General features: G+C 43.8%; 1 protein-coding gene across 2 annotated transcripts in view; it reads right to left on the reverse strand.

Annotated features, from left to right (window-relative positions):
* The window catches only part of creb1b (cAMP responsive element binding protein 1b), a 59366-nt gene extending 52321 nt beyond the window's left edge, over window positions 1–7045 (reverse strand). For both annotated transcript variants that reach the window (XR_005634013.1, XM_039755312.1), the window contains exon 1: window positions 6865–7045. The gene's annotated coding sequence lies outside the window, so the exon portion shown is untranslated. The remainder of the gene's footprint in view (window positions 1–6864) is intronic.
* Window positions 7046–7511: the final 466 nt, after the last annotated feature.

Below are 7511 nucleotides of genomic sequence, written 5' to 3' on the forward strand. Positions count from 1 at the left end.
ATGAGCAACACAAAGTCAAACCAACGGTACCCAAGGATTATCCAGAGAGACACAGTACCAAAGGAGTCCAGTCTTCGTCTCAGGTCACTGGATAGTGTCCATGTCTTGCAACCATATAGCAAGACAGGAAGCACCAGGACTCTAAAGACTTGGACCTTCATCCTTTTGCAGAGAAATCGGGAGTGCCACACACCACTTTAAAGTGACTTAATGACCTCCCCATGCTCTCCCAATCAGTCCACTGACTTCATAGGAAGAGTCAACAGAGACATGAATGTCACTGACCAAGGTAAGTAAACCTCTCGACGAGGTCGACACTCTCTCTGCAGATAGGCATACTGCTGATGGCCGTGCCCATGAGGTCATTTAAGGGCATTTCGATCCATCGGACCAAAACTGTGTCAGACTTTGCCGTTCACAGACCTCCCAGAGATTTATAACCTCTTAAGGATGCCACTGAATGTACTTTTTATTTTCTACTCTCAGTGGGTAATAGTTCAGCGATATTGGCATTGGACAGACATTGTAAGGTTCCATTTCTGTTAATCAGTTTGGAATGGCTTTGCTTGTATGTTTGAGCAAATCTTGACCTTTATGTGAATGAATTTTGTGATTATTAGTTGGTAGATATTGTTAGGATCAATTTACATTAAATAATTTGAAATTGCTCTGCCATACTATGAGATTAACGGAATCAGCCGTCTTGTGTGTCTGTGATGTGGGCAACACTGGAGGATCCCAAGGAACAGTCCTGCCTCTCTATTTCTTCACCCTGTACATCTTGGACCACAAATTTAACACCAGGTCATGTCCCTTACAGAAACTCTCCGATGATTCTGCACTAATGGGGTGTATAGATAATAAGGACCAGACAGAGGAGAGGAGTCTGGGGGAGAACTTTGAGAGTTGTCTGCAACTCAGCATCACCAAAACTAAGACACTCATTATCAGCTATTGCTGCACTAAAGGACCTTTACGCCCAGTCACAACTCAGGGAGTGGATGTGGAACAAGGACTTGGGGGTCCACATCAGTGACAATGGGAACTGGTCCAGTAACACAGACCAATTAAAAAACAAACAGCAGTGCAGACTCTTTTTTTTTTTTTTTTAAATTATTATTAGGAAACTTCACTCCTTCACTGTGGATAGTGGTATACTTTAAATGCCCTATAACTCGGTGATTACCAGTGTGATCTTCTACGCTGTAGCATGCTGGGCTGGTAAAAATCACTTCAAGAGACACCCACCAAATTATGAAACTGATTTTAAGAAATACTCCATCCAAAAATATATTCTTATGTTATTCACCTCAGGTAGTGAAATGTTGTGATGAAAGAGAAAAATCTGTAATATCACATTTTAATGGAGAATGGAGACCACAGACTTTATAATAGAATGGGTGTTTATGGAAATCAATGCTGGACCACAGCCCACAACATAAAAACATCCACATTACTTGTGTCACATAGTTCACACATCAAGTCACTATAAGAAAAGAATATAATACATAGTCTGCAGCACAAGTATCTGTGGGCAGAGAGGTCCCTTTATGGGTGGCACAGAGGCGCAGCGGTAACGCTGTTGCCTTTCAGTAAGGAGACCTGGGTTCATGTCCCGTGTTTGCGTAGCCCATCCAAAGACATGTAAGTTAGATAGACGGGTGACATTACATTAGCCCTGGTGTGTGTGTGCGTGTGTGTTTGTGTTCACCCTGTGATGGACTGGCACCCTGTCGAGGGGACTGTTCCTGTCTTGCACCCTATGCTAGCTAGAATAGGCTCCAGGACCCCCCATGACCCTACTCAGAAAAAGAAGGTTAGAAAATATCTGACATCCCTTTACATATTCTATCACTCTGTGATGGGCAGCACACATTTCTACACAAAACGGTGAATGACAGGGACGCATTATATGGAAGGATGTACTGTATATTATGAACAATGATGCCCATCCTCTCCGACACATTGTTTGCCTACTGATTCTGACAATCTTTTTGCGCCTCACACTAACTTGCACTCTGTGGGTGATAGGGCCTTCAGCTGTATAGCACCCAGACTTTGGAATGACCTCTTAAATAAATCAGATCAGCTGACTCAATACATTCTTTTAGAAAACAACTTAAAGTGCATCTGTTCAGGAAGGTGTTTAACGTAACCGAACATTCTGACGCTTCTTTCAGCTTACTTCTCTGTCTAGAAGCTAAGGATCATCTGTGTGAGTGTTACATCACAAATGATGTTATTGACTCAGGGTTTTCTGTATTTAGGACCTCACGCTAGTGTTATTCTATCTGCGCCATCACCACCTAATCAAAGCAGCATGATGTCCTACATTGATTGATTAAGTCTACATGACCATCATCATCAAGTCCTTCCAAGAGAACCCTAAATACAAAGAGGACTGTTTCATTTATGTTAGGTAGAATGCCCAGAGGGGACTGGCCGGTCCTGTGGATTTTATTTTTCTCTCCAGCCATCTGGAGTTTTTTTTTTTCTGTCCTCCCTGACCATCGGACTTTACTCTTATTCTATGTTAGTGTTGTCTTATTCTAATTATTACTTTGTTTTTTATTTCTCTTTTCTTCATCATATAAAGCACTTTGTGCGACATTATTTGTATGAAAATGTGCCATATAAATAAATGTCCACTGCTGATATTATTTGTATCCAATGCTACACATACTCTGTTGTTCTTTCTGAGACTCTGTGAAGTGCTTTTGACCTGGTAAAGGTAGTACACAAATAAAATGTATAATTATTATTATTGAGTACTACCAATGAATTGTTCTGAATAAGTCTATAAAGAAAAGCTTCTGGGGCTCCTTCATACCAAGGGCTGCATGCCTTTACGGTGCCTCACTGGGTCTACTCTCCCATCTTTAGCCAAGTCAGACATTTTCTTTCGTTTTTACTTCATTCTAATAAACAACATTTTTTGTGAGCGGCACGGTGGCGCAGTGGTAGCGCTGCTGCCTCGCAGTTAGGAGACCCGGTTCGCTTCCCAGGTCCTCCCTGTGTCTGCGTGGGTTTCCACCCACAATCCAAAGACATGCAGGTTAGGTGCATTAGCGACCCTAAATTGTGCTTGGTGTGTGTGCCCTGCCGTGGTCTGCCGCTCTGCCCGGGGTTTGTTCCTGCCTTGTGCCCCCTGCTGGCTGGGATTGTCTCCAGCAGACCCCCCGTGACACTGTGTTAGGATAGAACGGGTTGGAAAATGACTGACTGACTGGCATTTTTTGTTTGTTATAATATGTATTTACTAGTTTACTGAACTTCTGCAAAAAGCCAAATTCTCCCCAGGGACTAACAAAGTGCTACGTGCCCATCTACATATTCGTATGCTTGTAACGGGTAAAATGCATCCATCATTTACAAAAATAAATTATTAAATAAACACTTCTGGAAAAAATCAGAGCTGTGCCTGCAGAAGAATCACGTTCACATCAGTCTGAACTGTCGAATTGTAGACTGGAGTCTTGACTAGCGAATGTGGCAGAGAGGCGCGTCTAAAATTCAGAACCTCAATCCCGTATGAATGCACTTCCTGCGTCCACTGCTCCGATTTTTCTGATATATTTATTTAAGAATATTTTAACTAAAAACTCCCTGTTGCAAGCATATGTCTGAATGACATGACGTGTGGATTATGCAACACGCGTAATGCCCAACGATGGTCTCCACAGGTGCCCAACTCTAACAGAAAGAATAAACTTTTTCTTCTTTTTTCTTGGACATTACTAAAAACTAAATGGGGTAACAAATACAAAATATCAGTTTAGGTTTGAATATTCTTGTAAGGTGTGCATGCTAAATTAAGAACACCCTCAGGACCTGCAAGTGGTAGAGGTGGAGGAGAGAATTAAGACAAAACTGATGGCCATCACGAACAATTCTCTATGACACATTAGCCTTGATGACTTTTATCCAACAGATTATTCAACAGAATAAGTGTGCCAAGAAAATCAACTCTATACCTTCAGCAATACACCGTTAGAATGCCTCTCTGTGACTGCCCTCCTAAATATAACCAAGTTAGAAGAGGTTGTTATTGTTAAAATATTTCCTGAGAATTAGAACAACTCTTGACGAGAATGTGCCATTCACCCCAATAAAGCTTGCCAATTCGATGGGTCCCGTGTTACATCACATTCATACCTCAGGAGAGCCACTCCAAAGTTCGCTTATTACCACCCTTTCCTGTTAACGGTTGTTTTGGTCTGCGCCAGAGTGTGACTGGTGTAATCACATCCACCTAAACGGACCTGACTTGCAAGGAAATCGCACCAGGGTTCAAAAAGACTACACCAAACAAACAAGGTGTCTAGTTAAAAACTTGATGTGGGACCCTCCCCAACCCTTCTGCTCTTTGATAAAATGTAGGAATATCAGCACAATCGAAACTCCAAGGGGGACCAATCACGCTGACTGCACCCTCCACCTCATGGCCACTCATCACTCTGATGATGTTGGTGTATTTCAATGCACTTGAAACTCCAAGGGGCCCTCAATATAAGAATGTGCTAAAAACTCTGCATTGCATCCCCCTTTGATTACTCAGGTATCTAGAAACCCCAACTACAATGTCCGGGTTCTCCTCATAATAGATCAGGGGTCCCCAACTCCAGTACTGGAGGGCCCCAGTGGCTGCAGGATTTCATTTTAACCCTTTTCTAAACCGGTGCCCTGTTTTTGCTGCTAATTAACTCTTTTCCATTCACTTTAATCGACTTGGTTTTTAAAGTTTGTTCCCCTGAATTTCTTCATCGTTCCTCTAAATTACTTTCCTTAAACGGCACCCAAACAGAAATGAAATGTGAAGTGAGTGAGCCAACAGAAGACCAGCTAAGTCAGGGCCTCAAACTCCAACCAATTTCACTCCAACCAGCTGCTCAATTAGGCGCGGATTCTTGTTGCTAAATAAAAATGTTTTGTGGACCTGAGCAGATCGATATTCCTGAGACCTTCACCTTTCTTTACTTTCAGATATTGCATGACGGTCACCGGTTGTTTTGGCCTGTTTTGTATCTCATGATTGTTTGGCTGCTAATTAAGGAAAAAGAAACAATTAAGGGGTCTGAGTCTTCAATAGCTAATCAATTAAAATTAATTCAAAAGAAGTTAATTAGCAGCAATAACAGGTCACTAATTAAGAAATGGGTTAGAATGAAAACCTGCATCCACTGGTGCCCTCCAGGACCGGAGCTGGGGACCCCTGTAATAGATACTTTTCAGTTTGCCCTCTATATGTAAACCTAACATTTTTAAATCTTTGGTGTAATACTACTGTAAAGAGCTGAATGTTGCCCATGGGACACAAAGCACCAATGATCTACAAGTATATGTATACATTTTTGTCATTTATAAAATGCGTAACTTGTGTTTACCTCTAAACTTGTTACGGAGCTCTGCGCCTGGACCCTGTGAAGTGCGCTTCCCAAAACTAAATGCTGTTGACTTATCGAAGAAATCGATTGGACCGAAGACCTGCAGACTGCGGGCCCCAAAACCCCCCAAGCCCTGCAAAGGGACTGAGGACCTCTGGCCTGAAAGGAAAACTGTTCTTTTTAAAACAAAATTTCAAGAAGAAAACGTTGGCGAATTCATAACGACAACTGAACTCTCCGCTTTCGAGCAGCTCTTCAGTTAACGGTGTCGCCTGTCGGCGCAGACACGCGGGCATTGACTGCTGTCACCTACGCCTTCACATCCAAGGGACTGGCCGGTGGCTCCCTCGCTTACAAGCCCCTACCATCAACTGAAAATAAAGAAATAAAATCACAATAAAATCAGCAACGCCCAAACGTGCCCGCCATTTTATAGATCGAATTTATTTTTTACTTAAAAAAGCAGCCCTCATTTGCATAAGTGTAGCCCGGCACGCTGCGTGCAACGAACTGCTCGAGGGCTTGATGCCATGCCTCATTCTTAAAACGGTGCCCAGCGCGATCTTATTAAAAAAAAAAATACATGAAACTTTCAACTGGAGTTATAGAAAAAGAAGACAGACAAATATTTGGATATATCGCCGCCTTGCTCCGTGTGTCAAAAAGAAAGGAGACAAAAGGGGGAGGGGGTCGTCAAACAAAATGCCGCGTTTTTAAAGCACCGATTGCCAAAAAAGAAGAATGGATGAAATGGACCCGATGTTCCAGTGTATCACGACAAAAAAAAAGAAATCGGCCCACTCAGCGCGGCTATAAAACACTCCTAGAGGATCTGAACCAACGCTTTAAAAATACCAAAAGAAAACCTCTAAACAAGTCTCTACTCGCGCCCTTAAAAGTGAAAACGGTCCCCCGGAGCGTCAGCCTGAGCTTCTACTTCCATCAAACGCCACGGATTTGACTCGAGCGATTAATAAACGCGTACAAAAATGCTCCCCAAAAATTGGAGTTGCCGATTTTTTTTTTTTTCGTTTGTTTTTAAACACATAAAATGCAAAGAGGGAGAGCGCGCGCGCACGCTCATTCACACTCACACTCTCAATCACTCCTGCACACACACTTCACTGGAGGTGCAAAGCATGAAATAAATAAATAAGCAAGTTTGGGTGTTTTCTTTTTCTTTCTTTTTTTATTGGGGTATGGAGAAAATGCAGAGCAATCTGGATTGAACGTGCACAGCCGAGCGGCACGCCGTGACAAGAGAAGCCAGTTCAGCAACACCCCGCGCTTGCTCTTATCCCGACTCCCGCGCCCCTCTGCCTGTCTCCCAGCCGCAGCCTTCCCTCCCTCTTCGGCTGCCTGCGAGCCCCGCAGCCGCCATGATCTCTTTGTTTCCCCCGGGCCGATGTGAACAAGCCTGGCACCCTCTCCAGGCCTTGTCCTGTCTCCCTCCACCCCCCGGACACTTGTCTTCTCTTACCGGTACAGGCTCCCTCCGTCACTCCCGGGCCCCCGGAGCTCCACTTTTATTCAGGCCGACACGTAAGAGACCGCGTCAGGCTACACCTCCGCCGCGTCACCGTGAACAACAACACGGAGAACGAGGGAGACGAAAATTAGCTCAGCAGCACACCAATCGAGTGGAGCCGAAGCTGCAGACGACTCGTCGAATGGGCGCCGAGTGTTGCCGAGCGACGAACGAGCGGAGCCGGAAACTGCCGAAGAATGCGCAGAATCCGTCGCCTGTAAGCTACTGCCCAGAGGGCGATGAAGAAGAGCCGAAATGACAATGCGATTAGCACACGGGGCTCATAAAAGAGCAATAAAACGTGCGTTAACAACAGTGTGGGGAAAAATTAACAGTAATAATGCAAATTATTACGTCTGATTGTCTTGCGGGGCTTTGCAATAAGATGCGCAGCTGCGAGCAACAGCGAAATTCGCGACTGTCACGGGAAAAGGAAGGTGGACGAAACCCAGAATGTGCCGGTGAACTGAAGGTTATAACCGTATCGATGAAATATTAAGAAATTGTTATGAGCAATAGAATCAGATTAGGTTCAACGTTATTATAACTGAACAATATACCGTGGCAACGAAATGCAGTTTTGTATCTAGCCAGAAGTA

The sequence above is a fragment of the Polypterus senegalus genome, chromosome 6, assembly GCF_016835505.1.
Source record: "Polypterus senegalus isolate Bchr_013 chromosome 6, ASM1683550v1, whole genome shotgun sequence".
Lineage (NCBI taxonomy): Eukaryota > Metazoa > Chordata > Cladistia > Polypteriformes > Polypteridae > Polypterus > Polypterus senegalus.